This window comes from Schistocerca piceifrons, chromosome 2, assembly GCF_021461385.2.
Source record: "Schistocerca piceifrons isolate TAMUIC-IGC-003096 chromosome 2, iqSchPice1.1, whole genome shotgun sequence".
NCBI classification, from domain to species: domain Eukaryota; kingdom Metazoa; phylum Arthropoda; class Insecta; order Orthoptera; family Acrididae; genus Schistocerca; species Schistocerca piceifrons.
In genome coordinates, this window is record NC_060139.1 from 506,754,956 (window position 1) to 506,778,891 (window position 23,936).

Genomic DNA, 23,936 nt, shown 5'->3' on the forward strand with positions numbered 1-23,936 from the left:
ACCCTTTTTCAAACAAATACTTAATTTTAAACCGAGCGAGGTGGCGCAGTGCTTAGCACAATGGACTCGCATTCAGGAGGACTATTTTTCTCCTGTATTTAATTTAATAATTTCTTTGGCTGTTTGAGTAATCTTACCTTATTTAATTTACATGTGTTCCTTTACCGGTTCAAACCACGTCCGGCCATCCAAAATTCAGGTTTTCCGTGATTTTCCTAAATAGCTTCAGGCAAGTGCCTGGATGGTTCCTTTGAAACTTCCTTCCCATCCTTCCCTAGCCAGATGGGAACGATGATCTCGCTGTTTGGTCTCTTCCCCCCAAATCAATAACCAACCAACTAACTTAATTTTAATATCGTAGTCTGTGTTCATATTCATTCTCTGTATAATAATGTGGAAGTAGGAAGTAGCAATAGTTTCGCATACGTTAAGAACTTAGTTATAAGAGTCGAGGGGCATGAAAGGGAAGCAGTGGTTGGGAAGGGAGTGAGACAGGGTTGTAGCCTCTCAAAAAATGGCTCTGAGCACTATGGAACTCAACATCTGAGGTCATCAGTCCCCTAGAACTTAGAACTACTTAAACCTAACTAACCAAAGGACATCACACACATCCATGCCCTAGGCAGGATTCGAACCTGCGACCGTAGCGGTCACGCGGTTCCAAACTGAAGCGCCTAGAACCGCACGGCCACAACGGCCGGCGGTTGTAGCCTCTCCCCGATGTTATTCAATCTGTATATTGAGCAAGCAGTAAAGGAAATGAAAGAAAAAATGGAGTAGGTATTAAAATCCATGGAGAAAGAAAAAAAACTTTGAGGTTCGCCGATGACATTGTAATTCTGTCAGAGACAGCAAAGGACTTGGAAGAGCAGTTGCACGGAATGGACAGTGTCTTGAAACGAGGATATAAGATGAACATCAACAAAAGAAAACCGAGGATCATGGAATGTAGTTGAATTAAGTCGGGTGATGCTGAGGGAATTAGATTAGGAAATGAGACACTGAAAGTAGTAAAGGAATTTTGCTATTTGGGGAGCAAAATAACTGATGATAGTCGAAGTAGAAAGGATATAAAATGTAGACTGTCAATGGCAAGGAAAGAGTTTCTGAAGAAGAGAAATTTGTTAACATCGAGTATAGATTTAAGTGTCAGGAAGTCGTTTCTGAAAGTATTTTTATGGAGTGTAGCCATGTATGGAAGTGAAACATGGACGATAAATAGTTTGGACAAGAAGAGAATAGAAGTTTCCGAAATGTGGTGCTATAGAAGAATGCTGAAGATTAGATGGGTAGATCACGTAACTAATGAGGAGGTTTTGAATAGAATAGGGGAGAAGAGGAGTTTGTGGCACAATTTGACAAGAAGAAGGGACCGGTTGGTAGGGCATGATCTGATGCATCAAGGAATCACCAATTTAGCATTGGAGGGCAGCGTGGAGGGTAAAAATCGTAGAGGGAGAACAAGAGATGAATACACTAAGCAGATTCAAAGAGATGTAGGTTGCAGTAGGTACTGGGAGATGAAGAAGATTGCACAGGATACAGTAGCGTGGAGAGCTGCATCAAACCAGTCTCAGGACTGAAGACCACAACAATAACAACAAGAACTTACTGGTATGGTGCAGTACAGTACCCTTAATGAAATGCAATAAAGGTCCGTTGATTATGCTCACGAAGTACCGCTACAGCGCAGAAGGGTTGTAACATATGGCTGTAAAGACCGCGCGCAGACTACGGATTCGGGTGTCTTGGTGCTCGGTTCCTATTTGAGCCAGGAACATGTGGTAAAACTTTTGGTTTGGCCTAGACCAATGATCATTTGTATAGCCACTCGAACATTTACTGTAACTATGTTGAAATATATCAAGCAAGATTTCAACGACAAGTCGGAGCTGGCGGCCAGGCAAATTGTTCGAACATATTTTAAAACTGTGTGCCGGACCGAGACTCGAACTCGGGACCTTTGCCTTTCACGGGCAAGTGCTCTACCAACTGAGCTACCCAAGCACGACTCACGCGCCGTCCTCACAGCTTTACTTCCGCCAGTACCTCGTCTCCTACCTTCCAAACTTTACAGAAGCTCTCCTGGTTCGCAGGTTGGTAGAGCATTTGCCCGCGAAAGGCAAAGGTCCCGAGTTCGAGTCTCGGTCCGGCACACAGTTTTAATCTGCCAGGAAGTTTCGTATCAGCGCACACTCCGCTGCAGAGTGAAAATCTCATTCTATATTTACTCTTTCTTGCAAAAGATTTTAATTCGGCTGAAACTAATGCTCAAATGGCTCTGAGCACTATGCGACTTAACTTCTGAGGTCACCAGTCGCCTAGAACTTGGAACTAATTAAACCTAACTAACCTAAGGACATCACACACATCCATGCCAGAGGCAGGGTTTGAACCTCCGATCGTAGCGGTCATGCGGTTCCAGACTGAAGCGCCTAGAGCCGCTCGGCCACCCCGGCCGGCAAAACTAATGCTCAGCTAATGGCAACATTTGTATGTGCACTGTTCGGATTTTAAGTGCAGAATCCGTCATCATCGTTCGGATTTTACATGAGAAAACAGTCATTTCAACAGTTTGAAAAATCTTGCTTCGGTTGGATTTTACGTGTAAAAAAACGAGTTTTTCTGGAGGCTTTTGAAGAGCGCAACTTCTATACGAAGGTACATAAATGGATAACGTCAATAAATTTGTCCGTTGTCGAGATATGATTGTTTAAAGCCCAGCAACATGTAGCACTTAGAATTCGATCTTACGTGAACTGAATGTGCGGGATTGGTTTAAAGTGATTCAAATAAATAAAAATGGCTTCTTACAATAAATTGAAGACTCCTTTCAAAAATCTAGCTTTATTCGACTTTCAAAAACACGTTTTTGTGAGTTTTTGTTTCCTTTTTTAAAAAAAATTACGGATATGAAAGAAAGATTCAAGGATGGAATCGAAGTTCAAGGTGAAAGGATATCTGCGATAAGATTCGCTGACGACATTGTTATGGTTAGTTGAAGTGGAGAAGAATCTGCTGAATGTCATGAACAGAATGTGGATCGAGAGTAAATCAAATAAAGACGAAAGTAATGAGAAGTGGCAGAAATGAGAACAGCGAGGAACTTAACATCAGGACAGGTGATCACGAAGTAGATGAAGTTGAGGAGTTCTGCTACCTAGACAGCAAAATAACCTATGACTCTCGGAGCAAGTATGACATGAAAAGTAGACTAGCGCTGGCAAAAAGGCCATTCCTGTTCAAGAGAAGTCTATTAGTATCAACACAGGCCTTCATTTGAGGAGGAAATTTTTAAGAATGTACGTTGGTGCACAGCACTGTATTTTAGTGAAACATGGACTGCGGGTAAGAAGACAATCGAAGCATTTGAGATGTGGTGTTACAGAAGGATTGTGACGTAGCAATGGGATGGTGGTGCTGGGGTTAACAGACATACAGAATGAAAATCCAATGACAAAAAATTTCATGCTTTAATTACACACAAATATTTAAACAGAAAAGTCAAGAGGTGAACCCCCATTTAGCCTTACAAAAGAACTGATAAAACAGTTTTATCATACAATTTTTAAATACAATTTTAAGATCAACGAGCAGTTAAAATTTGAATTTAAACTTTCATTCCCTTTATACGTTGAAGAAACATCTAATATTAAGACAGCAGCTAATGAACCACCATGACATTTCCTTGGAATCAACCAAAACAACTTTCAGATTATGTACTGGGCTCACCGTCCTGCATTTAGAATGAACATTAACTAACATGGCAGACGGAAATCGCACAGGGCTCACCAGCAATTAACAAGGAAGTTTTAAATTTAGGAGTTCACTGTCCAGTATTTCAGAATCAACAATACTAAAATGACCACAAGTAATCCTTACACAATAGACAAGTCCATTACTACTTTGTATTGACAGCTCACAAGTTAACGTTACCAATATGCAGCAGTCCTTCCAAAATGTGAACGACACCTTTTTTAAGAATAATCAAATAAATAACAATATACACAATACTCAACATAATTTAATAAATTTGCTTATTGGTCAAGGCAACCATGCGCATCCAAAACCGCGTGGTTCAATACAATAACCACGATGCGCACCAGTAATGTACTTCACTACAACCGAGTCACCCAGTCGTGTGAGCCATAAATGCTCTTTTACACGCTGTAACGGCCACACGAATCCACGTACGCTCGACCATCACCACTTTTTTTTTATTATGTGGCTGTTTAACGTCGCTCAGAATCCACAACTCGGTGACTGGCGGTATGTAGTAGTTCCAGCGGGCCCCTACATAAAATTCTTCATGCCCACTCGGTCCAACAACGGCTTGCAACCTCCGGTTGACCGACCATGTTCCCCGACCTGTCCAACGGATCACCAGGACAAAGACTGCAGCCGCTCTTCATCAGCCGTCTCTGTCGCAGCGAGGAGTTTTTGTCGTCCCACTCCGCACACTGCCATCAGCACGGGCGCGGCCAATTCCGGGCCGCCACTCGGCGGGAATTCAAAGAGGCGGCCGCTGGCGCCATAATCGAACCGTCACAAGGATGATGAAAATTAGGTGGACTGATAAGGTAAGGAATGAGGAGGTTCTCCGGAGAATCGGCGAGGAAAGTAATATCTGAAAAACACTGACAAGAGGAAGCGACAGAGAGGTAGAACATCAGTTAAGACATCAGGGAATAACTTCCATGGTACTGAAGGGAGCTGTAGAAGGTAAAAACTGTAGAGGAAAACATAGACTGAAATACACCCAGCAAGTAGCAATTAGCTGAGGACGTAAACAAGAAAAAAGGCACTAACTCCAAGTTTCCAGTTTCATCCTTCAGCCATTTTCAAGAGGAACTCTCATGCAGTTTGTATATAAAATACTTTTTAAGGTCAAAGGCGACAATAATATTTTTTTCAATGTTTCACGTAGTACGAACCTTACGCAGACGAAGATAATTAGCCTTGATTACATTCCAAACTCTTAAGCAGAATCTCATGCAAGCAACACAAGACGAAAGATTCGCTTTCAGTTTTCCGCTGACGATGCGTTCAATAGAACCAGAAGCCTAGCTCTGATCGAAAAGACCTTGAGCAATAGATAACTGGGCTTTTCAAAGGAAACATCCAAGCATTCGCCTTACTCGTTTAGAGAAACAAGGAGAAATATACCTAGCTTGCTGGACATAGACTCCCTTCCCGAAAACTAGCTTATCTTGCTTCCTATGTGTCTCATGCACTCAGAACAAGATCCGTACATTGGATGAAGACACAAGTACGGTGGCCATCTTGGTGCTGATAGAGAGAAGTAGCTATAAGCCACCATAATGTTTCACGTATTCTGTATCATTCCGGCCAGCTAGGTGCTGCCTTTGTTAGACAGCAGACTTGGCGAGGACAGCGGTTCAAATATGCATTCAACTATTGAAATTTAGATTTAACGTAGTTTCCCTAAATCGTCAAAGGCAAATTCCGGGAAGGTTCCTTTGAAAAGGGCACGGCCCATTCCCATCCTTCATCCGGGTTTGTGCTCTCTGAAGTCTTAGACGTCAACGGGGCGGCGGCCGGAGTGGCCGAGAGGTTCTAGGCGCTACAGGGTCTGGAACCGCGCGACCGCTGCGGTCGCAGATTCGAATCCTGCCTCGTGCATGGATGTGTGTGATGTCCTTAGGTTAGTTAGGTTTAAGTAGTTCTAAGTTCTAGGGGACTGATGACCTCAGAAGTTCAGTCCCATAGTGCTCAGAGCCATTTGAACCATTTTTGTCAACGAGACGTTAAACTCTAATCTTCCTTCCTTTCTTCGATTCCGTACTCATCAGTGGCAACGACATGGAAATGTATCGAAACACCTTTATGTCCATATTACCTATTAACTACCTGGCATAATAGTAACCGCAGACTTTTCACAAGTGATGTGGTTATCTACAGTTAAGTACTCACTGAAAAAAAATTCACAATCATCCAATCACATCTTTAAAATTATTCAAATCTGAAAAAAAATTAAACAAAAAACGTACTGCCTAGAATGCGATTTACATTGAACTATTAAAACATGATAACTAATTTCGGTTGCGTATAACAAGCATCTTCATATCTGTAAACAAGCAGAAATATAAATCGCCTCAGAAAATTCATAACAAAGCAATGCACTGTTTAAAAATGTTAAAGCCCACACAATACATATACATGGAGAGCCTACTCCATTAGTAAAACGAACATACTTTACAATGGATTTTATAGCGTTATTTAGATAATAATGTCAGACTTCACAAACTTCTTTATAAGATTGCAAAATTATGAAAAGGTTGGTAGCTTGCTTTAAATTTGTAGAAATATAAAATTTTGAATTACACAAAACGAAAAAGAGTAGTATCCTATGAACGCAGCATCAATGAAGAGATCACGTAGGTTCAGTCACAGGCAAGGTAAGTGAAATGTACAGCTACAATGCAGTCCGATTACAAAGGAGAAAGCATACATATCACTTGTGCTTCCGGCTTATAAATATTGCTCAAGTGCGTGAACCCATACCATACAGGACAAACAGGATACTGAAAGCAAAAAAAAAAAAAAAAAAAAAAAAAAAAAAAAAAAAAAAAAAAAAAAATTGCGGCACGAATGGTTACAGATTTCTCTCACGGTAGAGCGACGCAGAGAAGTTGAGAAATTTCTACTGATACTGTTTTCAAGGTGCAAATTACCACGCGAAAGTCTGCTTGCAAATTGCGTGAACCAGTATTAAGTAAAAATTTGGAGATATTCTTGAGTTCCCCACTTATCTCTCCCGTACAGATCGTGAAGTCAAGATTACACTAATTACAGCACGGACGGAAGAGTTTAAATAGTCATTATTGCAGCGTTGCATAAGCTATGTAAATGGGGAGAAACATTAACATTAGGTACCACGCTAAGTACCATCTGCCGTGCAGTCCTCAGAGGTTCGCATTGTATACAGACTAACACGTAGAATCATACACATGCGCACAGTGCACTAGCCACCCCTTCTTCTATTGTCAGACAAACTCTGACAGGAAATTTGTTCCATCATTACGATCCGAAGTACTCATCCACAGAGTGTTTATATATAAATAGAGAGTGGCCAAACATGTTGCGGCCTTTTTTTCCTTTCTTTCCTGAAACGCGGTCGTCCGTAGACTATAACAGCACATTGATTTGACGAGTGACACCAAATCATAGCTTGCAACTTGTTATTTTGTACGTAGCTAAGGCGAGTATCACTTACAGCTATACGTTTATTGTATAGCATGTGGGGCAGTCAAGTGAGAAGCAGTTCATAGGCTAGACGAACGCCAAAAATAATGAAATATTAGTCATTTTTATAGTTTTCTAGACATTAAGGAAATGACTGGAATCGACCAGATAAAGTTTCTTTTCATGTATTTCAAACATTAGGAAGCCATTTCAGTTTTTACTGCTGGAATGTTCATCCTTGTAGTCAGTAGCCTCTGAGGTTTGAATATATTTTTGTCGTCACAGCGTAATATTTTTTCAACGAGTCATTCTGCGCCTAATAGGTTTCTCTTCTAATTTTTCAGCACTGTTATGTGGCAAAATAACACAAAGAAACATTTAACAGCAGCTAATTTTTGAGAAGAAAACATTTATACTTTCTACACTAAGACAGCAACAGTAATGCTTGTAACTGGTTATCCACATTGTGCACACTAGCAAAATTCCAATCGTCTGATTTACATTCGTTGACCATGTTCCGTAACTAATAATATACCCCTTGAACGGCAAAAAGTAGCAAATAAAAAACCGTCTGCACATATATCACACGAAACAAATTAAATTGTTTGCATTAACAGATCACTACGAGAGATGAAGCAAGCCCAATTTGGGAAAAAACAGTTGATCTGACTAAGGTTTGAATTCGCATCCATAGGCTGCTAGTCGGAAACTATACCACTTAGTCACCTAACAACATTCTTCCATACTACATTAAATGTACCAGACGCAGTGCGTTACGCACTAAATTAATTTCACTTAATGTTGTGCTTCCAGGTGTTTTGGCGAGATGTTATTTCCATTTTACGCACAGTAGGTGCTGCGAGTTTGCCTGTTATGTGCATTAAACGGAAATAACAATTCGCCAGAACACCCGGAAGTACGTCATTAATCAATCATGTAGAGAAAACCTAATAAAACAATAATTTCAGTGACAGTGGCTCAAGCAATATTCCCTCGTTCACTAACAGCCTTTATCTAAAGTCAAACTTGATGATGACCCACACTATGGCGATAGGTGTAACCCCGCTATGCCTCTCCAAAACATTGGAAGAATGGGACCTCTGTCCAGGTTGCTGCCACTGTGCATTGTGTATTGTGTGTATTGAACTGAGGACTTAGAAACGACGGAGAGGCTTCGTCCCGCCGCAGCCCTCAGTGGTTCACAACCCCACAACAGGCCACAGCAGGCTACCCACCTCACCGCCGCTCCACACCGAACCCAGGGCTATTATGAGGTGGGGTGGAATGTTACAGCGTTATTGTGGGCTATTTTCAGTCATAATACTAGAGTTTGCACATCAATTAGTGGACAATGAATCAACGGTAGAAACAGTCTGAGGAAACTTGGATTATCCTGGGAATGGCGGACAGGCTGACTGGAACTGGATGCACGTTTCCCGTTGTATGGAGCTCAGCGTTCCTGTAGCGCGGTAACTACATACTACTGCTGGTTAAAAGAATGGCTTTTAATTCGTTACTGTGTAACCGACATACCAATTGTACACTGCACCTCTGAGTAGTCTTGGTACAATAGTAGACAAAATAACATGCGGTTACACGTTATTGATGGCACATCACAGAACAAATTATGTATTTCACACAGAAAGAATAATCTGTTCGTTTCCCGCAAACCAGCTTTACGATTTCCGTCTTCTGGGTGAACTTAAACTGCCGTCTGTTTGCATCATTCTTCAATTATTCGAAATACTAAAGACTTGATGGAATAGTCACTACTGTTTTTACATTTAATTGCGGAAAGATCTGGAATTATTGCAACCTGTCCTTAGAAAGTAGGTAAGATATATTAATAACATTAACTCCCCTGTCAACCAAAATTCAGTCAACAAAAATATGTATGAAAGCCTACTGCGACAATCATCGCCGCACATTCGACTTACAACATATTATTTAACAAATGTTAAATTACGTAAAATGAATCGACAGAGGAGATTCAAGAGTGCACCACTATCTGTATTTTTACCTGAAAGTAATTATACCACGATACCACGGAGTAGGTATTTGGAGCATTAAAATCGGTCTACAACAGTGGTTCCGAACCTCGGTATAATTACTCAAAAATTGCTCTGTAGCTCTGAGGTCATCACAGTTGCCTAGAACTTTTTTTTTTTTTTTTTTTTTTTTGGTCATCAGTCTACCGACTGGTTTGATGCGGCCCGCCACGAGTTCCTTTCCTGTACTAACCTCTTCATCTCAGAGTAGCACTTGCAACCTACGTCCTCAATTATTTGCTTGACGTATTCCAATCTCTGTCTTCCTCTACAGTTTTTGCCCTCTACAGCTCCCTCTAGTACCATGGAAGTCATTCCCTCATGTCTTAGCAGATGTCCTATCATCCTGTCCCTTCTCCTTATCAGTGTTTTCCACATATTCCTTTCCTCTCCGATTCTGCGTAGAACCTCCTCATTCCTTACCTTATCAGTCCACCTAATTTTCAACATTCGTCTATAGCACCACATCTCAAATGCTTCGATTCTCTTCTGTTTCACTACCATACAATTCTGTACTCTAGACGTACATCCTCGGAAATTTCTTCCTCAAATTAAGGCCGGTATTTGATATTAGTAGACTTCTCTTGGCCAGAAATGCCTTTTTTGCCATAGCGAGTCTGCTTTTGATGTCCTCCTTGCTCCGTCCGTCATTGGTTATTTTACTGCCTAGGTAGCAGAATTCCTTAACTTCAATGACTTCGTGACCATCAATCCTGATGTTAAGTTGCTCGCTGTTCTCATTTCTACTACTTCTCATTACCTTAGACTGTTCATTCCGTTCAGCAGATCATTTAATTCTTCTTCACTTTCACTCAGGATCGCAATGTCATCAGCGAATCGTATCATTGATATCCTTTCACCTTGTATTTTAATTCCACTCCTGAACCTTTCTTTTATTTCCATCATTGCTTCCTCGATGTACAGATTGAAGAGTAGGGGCGAAAGGCTACAGCCTTGTCTTACACCCTTCTTAATACGAGCACTTCGTTCTTTATCGTCCACTCTTATTATTCCCTCTTGGTTGTTGTACGTATTGTATATGACCCGTCTCTCCCTATAGCTTACCCCTACATTTTTCAGAATCTCGAACAGCCTGCACCATTTTATATTGTCGAACGCTTTTTCCAGGTCGGCAAATCCTATGAAAGTGTCTTGATTTTTCTTTAACCTTGCTTCCATTACTAGCCGTAATGTCAGAATTGCCTCTCTCGTCTCTTTACTTTTCCTAAAGCCAAACTGATCGTCACCTAGCGCATTCTCAATTTTCTTTTCCATTCTTCTGTATATTATTCTTGTAAGCAGCTTCGATGCATGAGCTGCTAAGCCGATTGTGCGATAACTCTCGCACTTGTCAGCTCTTGCCGTCTTCGGAATTGTGTGGATGATGCTTTTCCGAAAGTCAGATGGTATGTCGCCAGACTCATATATTCTACACACCAACGTGAATAGTCGTTTTGTTGCCACTTCCCCCAATGATTTTAGAAATTCTGATGGAATGTTATCTATCCCTTCTGACTTATTTAACCGTAAGTCCTCCAGAGCTCTTTTAAATTCCGATTCTAATACTGGATCCCCTATCTCTTCTAAATCGACTCCTGTTTCTTCTTCTATCACGTCCGCCAAATCTTCACCCTCATAGAGGCTTTCAATGTATTCTTTCCACCTATCTGCTCTCTCCTCTGCATTTAACAGTGGAATTCCCGTTGCACTCTTAATGTTACCACCGTTGCTTTTAATGTCACCAAAGGTTGTTTTGACTTTCCTATATGCTGAGTCTGTCCTTCCGACAATCATATCTTTTTCGATGTCTTCACATTTTTCCTGCAGGCATTTCGTCTTAGCTTCCCTGCACTTCCTATTTATTTCATTCCTCAGCAACTTGTATTTCTGTATTCCTGATTTTCCCGGAACATGTTTGTACTTCCTCCTTTCATCAATCAACTGAAGTATTTCTTCTGTTACCCATGGTTTCTTCGCAGCTACCTTCTTTGTACCTATGTTTTCCTTCCCAACTTCTGTGATGGCCCTTTTTAGAGATGTCCATTCCTCTTCAACTGTACTGCCTACTGCGCTATTCCTTATTGCTGTATCTATAGCGTTAGAGAACTTCAAACGTATCTCGTCATTCCTTAGTACTTCCGTATTCCACTTCTTTGCGTATTGATTCTTCCTGACTAATGTCTTGAACTTCAGCCTGCTCTTCTTCACTACTATATTGTGATCTGAGTCTATATCTGCTCCTGGGTACGCCTTACAATCCAGTATCTGATTTCGGAATCTCTGTCTGACCATGATGTAATCTAATTGAAATCTTCCCGTATCTCCCGGCCTTTCCAAGTATACCTCCTCCTCTTGTGATTCTTGAACAGCGTATTCGCTATTACTAGCTGAAACTTGTTACAGAACTCAATTAGTCTTTCTCCTCTTTCATTCCTTGTCCCAAGCCCATATTCTCCTGTAACCTTTTCTTCTACTCCTTCCCCTACAACTGCATTCCAGTCGCCCATGACTATTAGATTTTCGTCCCCCTTTACATACTGCATTACCCTTTCAATATCCTCATACACTTTCTCTATCTGTTCATCTTCAGCTTGCGACGTCGGCATGTATACCTGAACTACCGTTGTCGGTGTTGGTCTGCTGTCGATTCTGACTAGAACAACCCGGTCACTGAACTGTTCACAGTAACACACCCTCTGCCCTACCTTCCTATTCATAACGAATCCTACACCTGTTATACCATTTTCTGCTGCTGTTGATATTAGCCGATACTCATCTGACCAGAAATCCTTGTCTTCCTTCCACTTCACGTCACTGACCCCTACTATACCTAGATTGAGCCTTTGCATTTCCCTTTTCAGATTTTCTGGTTTCCCTACCACGTTCAAGCTTCTGACATTCCACGCCCCGACTCGTAGAACGTTATCCTTTCGTTGATTATTCAATCTTTTTCTCATGGTAACCTCCCCCTTGGCAGTCCCCTCCCGGAGATCCGAATGGGGGACTATTCCGGAATCTTTTGCCAATGGAGAGATCATCATGACACTTCAAATACAGGCCATATGTCCTGTGGATACACGTTACGTGTCTTTAATGCAGTGGTTTCCATTGCCTTCTGCATCCTCATGTCGTTGATCATTGCTGATTCTTCCGCCCTTAGGGCAATTTCCCACCCCTAGGACAAGAGAGTGCCCTGAATCTCTATCTGCTCCTCCGCCCTCTTTGACAAGGCCGTTTGCAGAATGAGGCTGACTTCTTATGCCGGAAGTCGTCGGCCGCCAGTGCTGATTATTTATCGAAATTTAGGCAGTGGCGGGGATCGAACCCGGGACCGAAGATGATTTCATTATGAATCAAAGACGCTACCCCTAGACCTAGAACTACTTAAACCTAACAAACCTAAGGACATCACACACATCCATAACCGAGGCAAGATTCGAGCCTGCGACCGTAGCGGTCGCGCGGTTCCAGACTGTAGCGCCTAGAACCGCACGGCCACCCGGCCGGCTATAATTACTCCCTGAGTGGTAAAATGAAATTTTGTGAGGGGTAAAAACTAAACGATTCGATTCTGTTTCAGTTACGATATTAAATTATTTTCAAAAGATCATTACTCTTATCACAATTCTCTACACTGTTGTTATAAGTAAGCAATAATTACTTTTTCTCAAGTTAGAGGTTCCTCGCATAGTCCACCCACTACACACATATGTAATGCTTTGTCCCGTATATTGCCAATCACGAAGTGAGGCATATACGTAAGAAATGCTAAATATCTCGAGACAGTATCTTCTCCAAGTTGTAGACAGTACCTGCAGTAGTCCAGAAATTGCTTCATTACTCGCTTGGAAACAGATAAATGAATTAACTGACAGCACGACAGATTAATTATTATTATTATCACACTACTGGCCATTAAAATTGCTACACCAAGGAGAAATGCTGATGATAAACGGGTATTCATTGGACAAATATATTATACTAGAACTGACATGTAATTAAATTTTTACGCAATTTCGGTGCATAGATCCTGAGAAATCAGTACCCAGAACAACCACCTCTGGCCGTAATAACGGCCTTGATACGCCTGGGCATTAAATCAAACAGAGCTTGGATGGCGTGTACAGGTACAGCTGCCCATGCAGCTTCAACACGATACCACAGTTCATCAAGAATAGTGACTGGCGTATTGTGACGAACCAGTTGCTCGGCCACCATTGACCAGACGTTTTCAATTGGTGAGAGATCTGGAGAATGTGCTAGCCAGGGCAGCAATCGAGCATTTTCAGTATCCCGAAAGGCCCGTACAGGATCTGCAAAATGCGGTCGTGCATTATCCTGCTGAAATGTAGGGTTTCGCAGGGATCGAATGAAGGGTAGAGCCACGGGTCTTAACACGTCTGAAATGTAACGTCCACTGTTCAAAGTGCCGTCTATGTGAACAAGATGTGACCAAGACGTGTAACCAATGGAACACCATACCATCACGCCGGGTGATACGCCAGTATGGCGATGACGAATACACGCTTCCAATGTGCGTTCACCACGATGTCGCCAAACATGGATGCGACCATCATGATGCTGTAAACAGAACCTGGATTCATCCGAAAAAATGACGTTTTGCCATTCGTGTACCCAGGTTTGTCGTTGAGTCCACCATCGCAGGTGCTCCTGTCTGTGATGCAGCGTCAAGGGTAACCGCAGCCATGGTCTCCGAGCTGATAGTCCATGCTGCTGCAAACGTCGTCGAACTGTTCGTGGAGATGGTTGTTGTCTTTCAAACGTCCCCATCTGTTGACTCAGGGATCGGGACGTGGCTGCACGATCCGTTACAGCCATGCGGATAAGATGCCTGTCATCTCGACTGCTGGTGATACGAGGCCGTTGGGATCCAGCACGGTGTTCCGTATTACCCTCCTGAACCCACCGATTCCATATTCTGCTAACAGTCATTGGATCTCGACCAACGCGAGCAGCGATGTCGCGATGCGATAAACCGCAATCGCGATAGGCTACAATCCGACCTTTATCAAAGTCGGAAAGATGATGGTACGCTTTTCTCCTCTTTACACGAGTCATCACAACAACGTTTCACCAGGCAACGCCGGTCAACTACTGTTTGTGTATGAGAAATCGGTTGGAAACTTTCCTCATGTCAGCACGTTGTAGGTGTCGCCACCGGCGCCAACCTTGTGTGAATGCTCTGAAAAGCTAATCATTTGCATATCACAGCATCTTCTTCCTGTCGGTTAAATTTCGCGTCTGTACCACGTCATCTTCGTGGTGTAGCAATTTTAATGCCCAGTAGTGTAATTTACCAACAGTGAGCATAGTGCACACATCTGAACTTGTTTGATTTCAGATGAGGTTGTAGTGTGCAAGTCTAGCAACTGCCGCAATGGAGAGGAGTAATGCAGGGAAAGCATGTTTCGTAACAAGTATATACCCTCACTGTGGATAGGTAGTTTTCCTTTCAGAGAAGAACTTATAGGTAGCACCTGCGATACACCACGAATTCATTCGTCATTCAGTCATCCATTCTAACACACACACACACACACACACACACACACACACACACATACGAACTAAATATCATCATCATTTTAAAAATAAAAATGTTCCAAGAAAAATCTTTCATTCTACAGTTTAGTTAGTTGTTTGGTGATAATGTTGGGGCGGGGAGGGGGGGCGGCGGGAGGGGGGGGCGCAACAGATGACAGGGAGGGGGGAGGACGCAGGGTACTAACTTATGTCTGATTGCACTCAGGGGTGATGATGTAAAAAAAGTTGGGAACCAGTGATCTACAACAGTGCCTTTATTCTTCAGCCACGACAAATACAAGACAGAAAAAAAATGTGGCAGCCTGAGCTCATAGCCATATCACCAATGGCCACTTTGTCTCTATATACACGGGTAGACATAAAATATGGAACAAGGAGAGAAATACCTGCTTGAACATAAATGCAGATGCTAGCCAAGCGTGCAGGTTGTACCACGAACGGCACATGTACAAAGCCTCTATACGATACGAGTGTCAGTCATTGTGAGAATAGCGCTCCGTGTAGTTGTGAATTCATTATGTCACAGCTAAGTCAATTGAACGTGGGCAGATTGTCGATGGTCGTACTAACGGTGCTTCTGTAACCAAGGTATCCGAAGTGTTTGGTGTTTCATCACGCACTGTATCTGAGATTTATACTGCGTAACTTACAGGGAACCCGGATAAACATCGTCGGCTGAGTCACAACGTCGGTAAAAGTGTGTGTCGACTGATCGTGAGAGACGGACACTGAAGACGATTCTACCGAAAACAAGACGACGAAAGCTTCAGAACTCACTGCAAAACTCAATGTCGCATTCGCGAACCCTAACACTGCCAAAACATTACGAAAGGAGCAGCATGAGCCGGGAATTGCAGGTTGAGCCCGAATCTTAAAATCGCGCATCAGTAATTCATATACCCGAAACAGAAAAACTAGGTACCGAAGCCTTAAAACCAGGATTATGGAGCAATGAAGGAATGTCATTTTGTTGGCTGAGTCTTGTTTCACGCTGTTTCCAACTTCTGGCCGAGTTTACGTCCCAAGAGTGAAACATGACGAAGTTCAGTTATGATTCGGGCATTCATGTCGTGGTATTCTTTGGGCCTCATGGTTACTCCGCAAGGTCCCATTACAGCCAAAGATCATGTGACCATTTTGGCTGATCAGATCCATCCCATAGTGATGTGTTCCAAGACGCTATGGCCTATGTTGACACAGCTTGCATCGTTGACGACCGGTTTTGTACGAGGAGGAACTGCTGCATCTCTCCTGGCACCACAGTCACTAGATATTATTGAGCCGTTGTGGTCTAACTTGGAGAGATGGCTGTGTGATAGCAATCCATTTGAACTTGGAACTATTTTTCAGGAAGAATGGTATAAGAATCCTTTGAAAACCATATAGCACGTGTGTGTATTTATCCGTCCCGCAACCACTGGAAGCTGTTCTGAATGCCAACGAGTTATCTGCAACGTATTTGGCACCATATTGTGTTGTATTTTTCATGTTTTCATATCTTGCACCCACCCCCTCCCTCCCTCTCCCGGCAGGAGCAGTGGCAAGACTCAAAAATGCAGTACGTGAGACAACTTGACTTAAAAAATTAATTCTATGAAGCTCACATTGAAACAGCATTAGGCTTCTTTTAAATTTCAAGTAAGTATTGTTGGCAGTAAATTCCATTATATTTTCCGTGTACGTTGGGCACTTCACACGTATTTTTCAGTGATATAAACTGAAATTGCCGATTTTCGACCTGTGACACTTTTCTTGTCGGGGTGCGATATATGAAGTTAAAATTGGCTCTGAGCACTATGGGACTTAACTTCTGAGGTCATCAGTCCCCTAGAACTTAGAACTACTTACACGTAACTAACCTAAGGACATCCCACACATCCAAGCCCGAGGAAGGATTCTATACTCGAACTGATCGGCTGTCGGACCCCCCCCCCCCCCCCCCCCCGCCTAATAGACGCTGCTCACGCTGCTCATGTATAGTTGTTTACAACTTTGGGCGGGTTTAGTGACATCTCAAAGGGATTGTGTCTGTGATACAGTATCCACAGTCAGCGTATGTCTTCAGGAGTTCCGGGAACCGGGGTGATGCAAAACTTTTTTTCATTTGTGTAGAACCAATGTATAATATGACAACTACCAAGACTACAGAAAGAGAAAAAAAATTTGAATGGTGGAACGGACAGTTCACAAAGTCGTAAAAAGAAATTTGTAAAAAAGTAAATGGCACGAGTGAGTTTTGGACGCGGGTCATCCGCTTGGCACTCCAATAACATGAGCACATTACCCACAACGCCGTTACTGTTGAACTGTGCTCTTTGAGGCAGTTGTTTTTGGATCGTTCACTGTTTCTATTTTGCTTCTTTTCACAGTTCAGTACACTTTTTTCCTGTTATCAAGCTTGATGGTTCAAATGCCTCTGAGCACGATGGGACTTAACATTTGAGGTCATCAGTCCACTAGACTTAGAACTACTTAAACCTAACTAACCTAAGGACATCACACACATCCATTCCCGAGGCAGGATTCGAACCTGCGACCGTAGCGGACGCGCGGTTCCAGACTGAAGCGCCTAGAACCGCTCGGCCACAGCGGCCGGCATGCTTGATGTGTGTTCAGTTTTTGACGGGCTATCCACTGGGTTATCTTACCACTAAATCTGACGAGGTGCGGTGGGTTTTCCTCTGTCAGGACCGTAATCGTCAAAGAATGGAAGTTTATAAATTTCGGACCAGTTGCCTTTCTGCGGTAAGTGACTCACATAGGCTCTCTACGTATGCGTGACGTCGCGCGATGCTCCACTCCGCTATCGCGGAACGTCGCCCACGGCGTGCAGACGCACTGTGCAACGTGTCGCGACGGTTTGCTGTAGCGAGTGCCTAGCGACGACGTGTCGGCTGGCGAGCGCTGGCAGCCCGGCGCGTGCCGCAATCTGTGCGTGTCGCACCGCAGTAATGAGTTGCCGGGGGCGGCGCGTTTGCCACTCGAGCTGCGGCCCCGCCTCGCTCCGGTCGGGCTGTCGTGTCCGCCGCCACGAGCCCTGACACCGCGCCCCGGGCTGCCCGCCTACCCGAACACGCGCAACTTCTGCCACACGCTACCGACTGCTGCGGGCCGTTTCTGCAAGTCGATAGCACTGCTGATTCACCGAGCAAACTTGTGCGTCGCTCGTAGCCGTGCGAGATCTGTTTTAGGTTTATTCGAAACGGGAGTCTTCATAAATGGGGAAATATAGATCAGCTCAATCTCTGGCAATTCATTTCAGGGGGACCTGCAGAGAGACATACGATCCAAATTTTAAGTCAGGAAATGATTTTGCATACACTAAGTCTGCCGCTCACTGGCCCCAGCAGCAATTTCTTGCGCAATTACGGCATGCGTTACGGTGGCCATTCCCCGTCCGCTGCATTTGGTCACTCTAAGGCGACGATCTATTCCGTTATCTGTGTATCATTAGAAAAGTACGGATTTTCGTAAAGTAACAAGATATCAATAAAAAAGGACCCCGTTAGTTGATGTCCTCACAGTGGAAACGGAAACTATGACTCCCCTTTCCTGTAACACTTTCACAACCAACTTCTTTTATCGCAGTGGAAGACCTTAACGCACGGTCATTTTTTATCAATGTAGTACTTACAAGAAGCAATACGAAAAAACATTTCCTATTGTTTCTTTTTTTAACGCGTGAAGGGGAGTACATACAGGGTTATTCGTAAGTACCTCCATGACTACAGAAGATAAATAAATGTCGCGTGACTAGGGCCTCCCGTCGGGTGATCGTTCGCCGGATGCAAGTCTTTCGATTTGACGCCACTTCGGCGACTTGTGCATCGATGGAGATGATTAGATTAGATTAGATTAGATTAATACTAGTTCCATGGATCATGAATACGATATTTCGTAATGATATGGAACGAGTCGAATTTTCCAATACATGACATAATTAGGTTAATTTAACAACATACTTAAGTTAATATAACAACTTTATTTTTTTGTGTTTTTTCTTTATTTTTTATTTTTATTTTTATTTTTATTTTTTTTATATTTTTGTTTTGCTTTTTTTTTTTCTTTTTTTTCTTAATTTATATCTAAAAATTCATCTCTGGAGTAGAAGGAGTTGTCATTCAGAAATTCTTTTAATTTCTTCTTAAATACTTGTTGGTTATCTGTCAGACTTTTGATACTATTTGGTAAGTGACCAAAGACTTTAGTGCCAGTATAATTCACCCCTTTCTGTGCCAAAGTTAGATTTAATCTTGAATAGTGAAGATCGTCCTTTCTCCTAGTATTGTAGTTATGCACACTGCTATTACTTTTGAATTGGGTTTGGTTGTTAATAACAAATTTCATAAGAGAGTATATATACTGAGAAGCTACTGTGAATATCCCTAGATCCTTAAATAAATGTCTGCAGGATGATCTTGGGTGGACTCCAGCTATTATTCTGATTACACGCTTTTGTGCAATAAATACTTTATTCCGCAGTGATGAATTACCCCAAAATATGATGCCATATGAAAGCAAAGAGTGAAAATAGGCGTAGTAAGCTAATTTACTAAGATGTTTATCACCAAAATTTGCAATGACCCTTATTGCATAAGTAGCTGAACTCAAACGTTTCAGCAGATCATCAATGTGTTTCTTCCAATTTAATCTCTCATCAATGGACATACCTAAAAATTTGGAATATTCTACCTTAGCTATATGCTTCTGATTAAGGTCTATATTTATTAATGGCGTCATACCATTCACTGTACGGAACTGTATGTACTGTGTCTTATCAAAATTCAGTGAGAGTCCGTTTACAATGATGATGATGATTGGAACAACACAACACCCAGTCCCTGAGTGGAGAAAATCTCCGACCCAGCCGGGAATCGAACCCGGGCGCTTAGGACTGACATTCTGTCGCGCTGACCACTCATCTACTGGGGGCGGACATTACAGAAGATGACTGCACAAAAGCCACAAGATATACAGAAAACAGACACACATCAGTGAATAGAGCATCACTCGAATTTTTTAACTCGCATTGCAGGTGCTCCGCATGGGCACCTTTGTGGCGCCGTAAATACACACTCTAGTCATCTAACATTCTGCGAGGTGTCTGTTTGTTCTAAGTCGTGTCTCCCTACCACTTTCGCGCAACGACGCTCTGAGCGTGTTTTTTAGGGAATTGTCTAGTTTGAACCTGGGACCTGTTGCTGGTAAGGAGACGCCAGACCGCACGTGACTTGTAGAGTTCAGAAGAGTTTAGTGAGACTAGCGATGATATAATCAAATACTTAATGATTTCAGCGTCAGCTCCACTGCACTCCCTGTAAAAGAACCTTAATACTAACTAAATTTAGTGGAAGGGGTTCAAGGCTTTCCTATTTTTAGTTAGCTGGTAAAATAACGTCGAAAAAGCAGTTAAGTTTACCATTGGAAATTTTATTCTACTCACAAAACTTTATTTATAAATTTCTCTATTGATAAAAGGAAATATTTTAATACAGGATGATAAAAACCAATTGCGTTCAACAAAAATGTGAACGAATATTCCATGAATGGGCTTCCAAGTTCTACAACAGCTCGAAGGATGACCTATGCCATATCACATCTACAATCTAGATTTAAGTTAAGTTCCATAAAAGATAAAACTATCAAAATGGTCTACAGTGACCCTCAATTATCTTTAATTACTTATCTAACTTGTCGTAAATTACAGTGGGGACTGCTACGGTCGCAGGTTCGAATCCTGTCTCGGGCATGGATGTGTGTGATGTCCTTAGGTTAGTTAGGTTTAAGTAGTTCTAAGTTCTAGGGGTCTGATGACCACAGAAGTTAAGTCCCATAGTGCTCAGAGCCATTTTTGAATTACAGTGGCTGATGTGGCTTCTCAATAATTATATAACAGAAAAATCATCGCGTTTCAGATTTTAACTTACGTAGCAAAAGTGAACACCATGAGATTTAATTGACGATCGACACTAGTATTACGCAAAAAGGGGGTGTAACAGATGAGACTTCTGCAGTTCTGAGTGAAGCTTTATGCGCTGTTATGCGGCATCGCGTGCGTTCATTACCTTGTCGTTGGTTAGGCAGCATCAGGGGGTGGCGGGCAGCGCAGCTCCACACATCGCCGTCTCGGAAGCAACTCCCTCCTAACTTCTCCTTACTACCATTTACCGAAGTTGGTTTAAAAAAATCTATCTGGCTGTGTTTTCAACTGACCAATCAGGGTGTCAATGTTAACCTTAAGCTCCGCCTACAAAAATTCTGTCTATCCAATGAGAAACGTTATTCTTTTCGTGGTGGGGCAATGTTTTTAACGTTTGCAACGTAACAGAGACGCGAAAAAGTCTCACGCTAAAACTTGCAGCTGGTGTGGCCCTTTTAGTGTTATCGTAAGATCTATACTGTTCTCCTGGAGGGATCTATCTTTTAACATGGGCTGCGGGGTGGTCCTGGCGGTCAGCCAGCAATGTGGGTGTCCGTCCCTTATCGTAGGGCCTTCTAGCTTAACACGGTTCTGCTCTCGGCTTCTTTTCTCGTTTCTTCCCTCGGAACTGCGTCTGTTTCACGGTGGGGAGGTATGACATGCATTTAGGCGTTCTTGTGTTAGTCTGTGGTATTCCATTTGCTCAATCGTTGATCGTATTACTTTGGTTAATTTAATGTCAGGATTTATTCGGAGCTATGTGACATACTGCCGGATTTGCTATCATGTCAGGGTTTTCATGGAAGGTGTTGGATTTGCCTGACACCTTACAGTCATATTAATGTGACTACCGCCTATGTCCACAGCTCGTGTTCTAGTGGCTAGCATTGCGGCCTCTGGATCACGGGGTCCCGGGTTCGATTCCCGGCCGGGTTGGGGATTTTCTCTGCCCTGGGACTGGGCATCATCCGTGACAGTGGCTACACTGGCTCAAGTGGCTCTGAGCACTATGAGACTTAACTTCTGAGGTCATCAGTCCCCTAGATCTTAGAACTACTTAAACCTAACTAACCTAAGAACATCACACACATCCATGCCTGAGGCAGGATTCGAACCTGCGACCGTAGCAGTCGCGCGGTTCCAGACTGAAGCGCCTAGAACCGCTCGGCCACCCTGGCCGGCTGGCTACACTGGACTGCGATAAAATTGTGCTGTGTAAAAATTGGGACTTTGTACGGGCGCTGATGTCCGCGCAGTTGACAGATGGCATGTGCCAGAAGTAGCAGAGGACGGTCGGGCGGGGGGCTTGCAGGAAACGGAAAACAGTGCAGTCGTTGTTATGCGCAATCGGAGTGACTTACCGGCGTCCAAAAGCACAGCATCATTGGCTTTCGGGCAAAGGGCAGAAGCATATCCGAAACGGCTAAGTTTTTAAACTGTTCGCGTGTCTCTTTGCTTAAAGCATACCGTACAACGAAAAATGGATCCAAAACCGGCGCTGAGGCATTTGTGGCCCACCACGGGCCGTGCCGTATATGACGCGGGTGAATGACGGCTGCGGAGATGTGTGGTGGAAGACACATGCAACTGTTGATCAGATGAACCAACAGGCTTTGAACAGTGTCTCCTTAACGACCGTAAAGTGAACGTTGCTGCGTCTGGGCCTCCGCACCAGGCGTCTGGCTCATGCACCCGTGCTGGCTGCTGTTCATCGGCGACGAAGGCTGGAATTTAAACGCCAATACCGCAACTGCACGTCCACTAAGTGGCGACAGGCGTCCTTTTCGGATGAATCGCGTTCTATGCTCCATCAGATGGCCTTGCCGTGTACTACGTGAAACGTCTGAAAGCAAACACTCTGCAACAATTGTCGGGAGAGTCCATGACAGAGGAGCGACCGTTACGGTTTTTGTGACATTCCCTGGGTGATCCCTTTACTCTGGAAGGCATACTATGCAGGCAACATTGGGGACCGCGTCCAACCCTACATGCAGTTTGTTTTTCCAGGGCACGATGGCGTCTACCAGCAGGAAAATGCAACATGCCACCACATCTATCATTGTACATGCGTGCTCCGAAGAGCAGCACCAAGAGTTTACCGCACTATCATTCCCACCAAATTCTCCTCATTTAAACCGAATTGAGAATCCGTGGGACGACCTCGATTGAGCTGTTCGCCTCATGCGTTCTCAGCCGAGAAACCTATCAGAGCTGGCCACGGCACTGGTGTCGTCATGGCTTCCTCCCTGTCGGGATCTTCCAGCTCCTCACTGACTCTTTTCCTACACGTCTCGTTACAAAAGGTGGCCATTCAGGCCTTATACAGATATTAACGTGACTGGACAGTGTATCATTAAATGAATGTAGTTCACTGAGCGAATAATTCGAGAAGGCACTACATCAACCCATTTTTCAAATCTGTTCACCGGGATGCCTTTCTGCAGAAGTGAACAAATTCGATGCTACAGTAAGGAGCGCATAATTTGTATACATAGTCAGCCTACAGTGGTGAATGAATCTTGCAGACCATTAACAGCCTTCCCTTTGCCAGTGGGACAATGACATATAGAAAAATACATGCAGCCAACTCTCCCTGGTTCTGTGATAACCTTCCGTGGGACACATACGTCCCGATGGTAGGAAAAGAGTTAACTTTTACGTATTACTACACTAGTATCATGACGTAAATTGATGCTCTTCATAATGATACGATGATCGATGTAAGCTCTTGATACTGAATATAAGTAGATTACGTTAAAGAGTATTGTACGATATGCCTTAGACTGGTTTCTGCCTAAAAATTTTTATAAAGGATATTATCATATAAAGTTGATCGTCGGTAATGCAGATGCCTGACTGAGATTCATTGGAAGAATCCTAAGGAAGTGCAATCCGAAAACAAAGCAAGTAGGTTACAGTACACTTGTTCGCCCACTGCTTGAATAGTGCTCACCAGTGTGGGATCCGTACCAGATAGGGTTGATAGAAGAGATGGAGAAGATCCAACGGAGAGCAGCGCGCTTCGTTACAGGATCATTTAGTAATCGCGAAAGCGTTTCGGAGATGATAGATTAACTCCAGTGGAAGACTCTGCAGGAGAGACGCTCAGTAGCTCGGTACGGTCTTTTGTTGAAGTTTCGAGAACATACCTTCACCGAGGAGTCAAGCAGTATATTGCTCCCTCCTACTTATATCTC

The 23,936-nt window shown here is 43.1% G+C and overlaps 1 protein-coding gene and 1 non-coding gene across 3 annotated transcripts in view; one reads left to right on the top strand and one right to left on the bottom strand.

Annotated features, from left to right (window-relative positions):
* The window catches only part of LOC124774989 (neuromodulin), a 732,616-nt gene that overhangs the window by 419,872 nt on the left and 288,808 nt on the right, over positions 1-23,936 (top strand). The window lies entirely within an intron of this gene.
* On the bottom strand, positions 1,934-2,008 carry Trnas-uga. The gene has a single exon. It is a non-coding gene; the product is annotated as a tRNA-Ser (tRNA).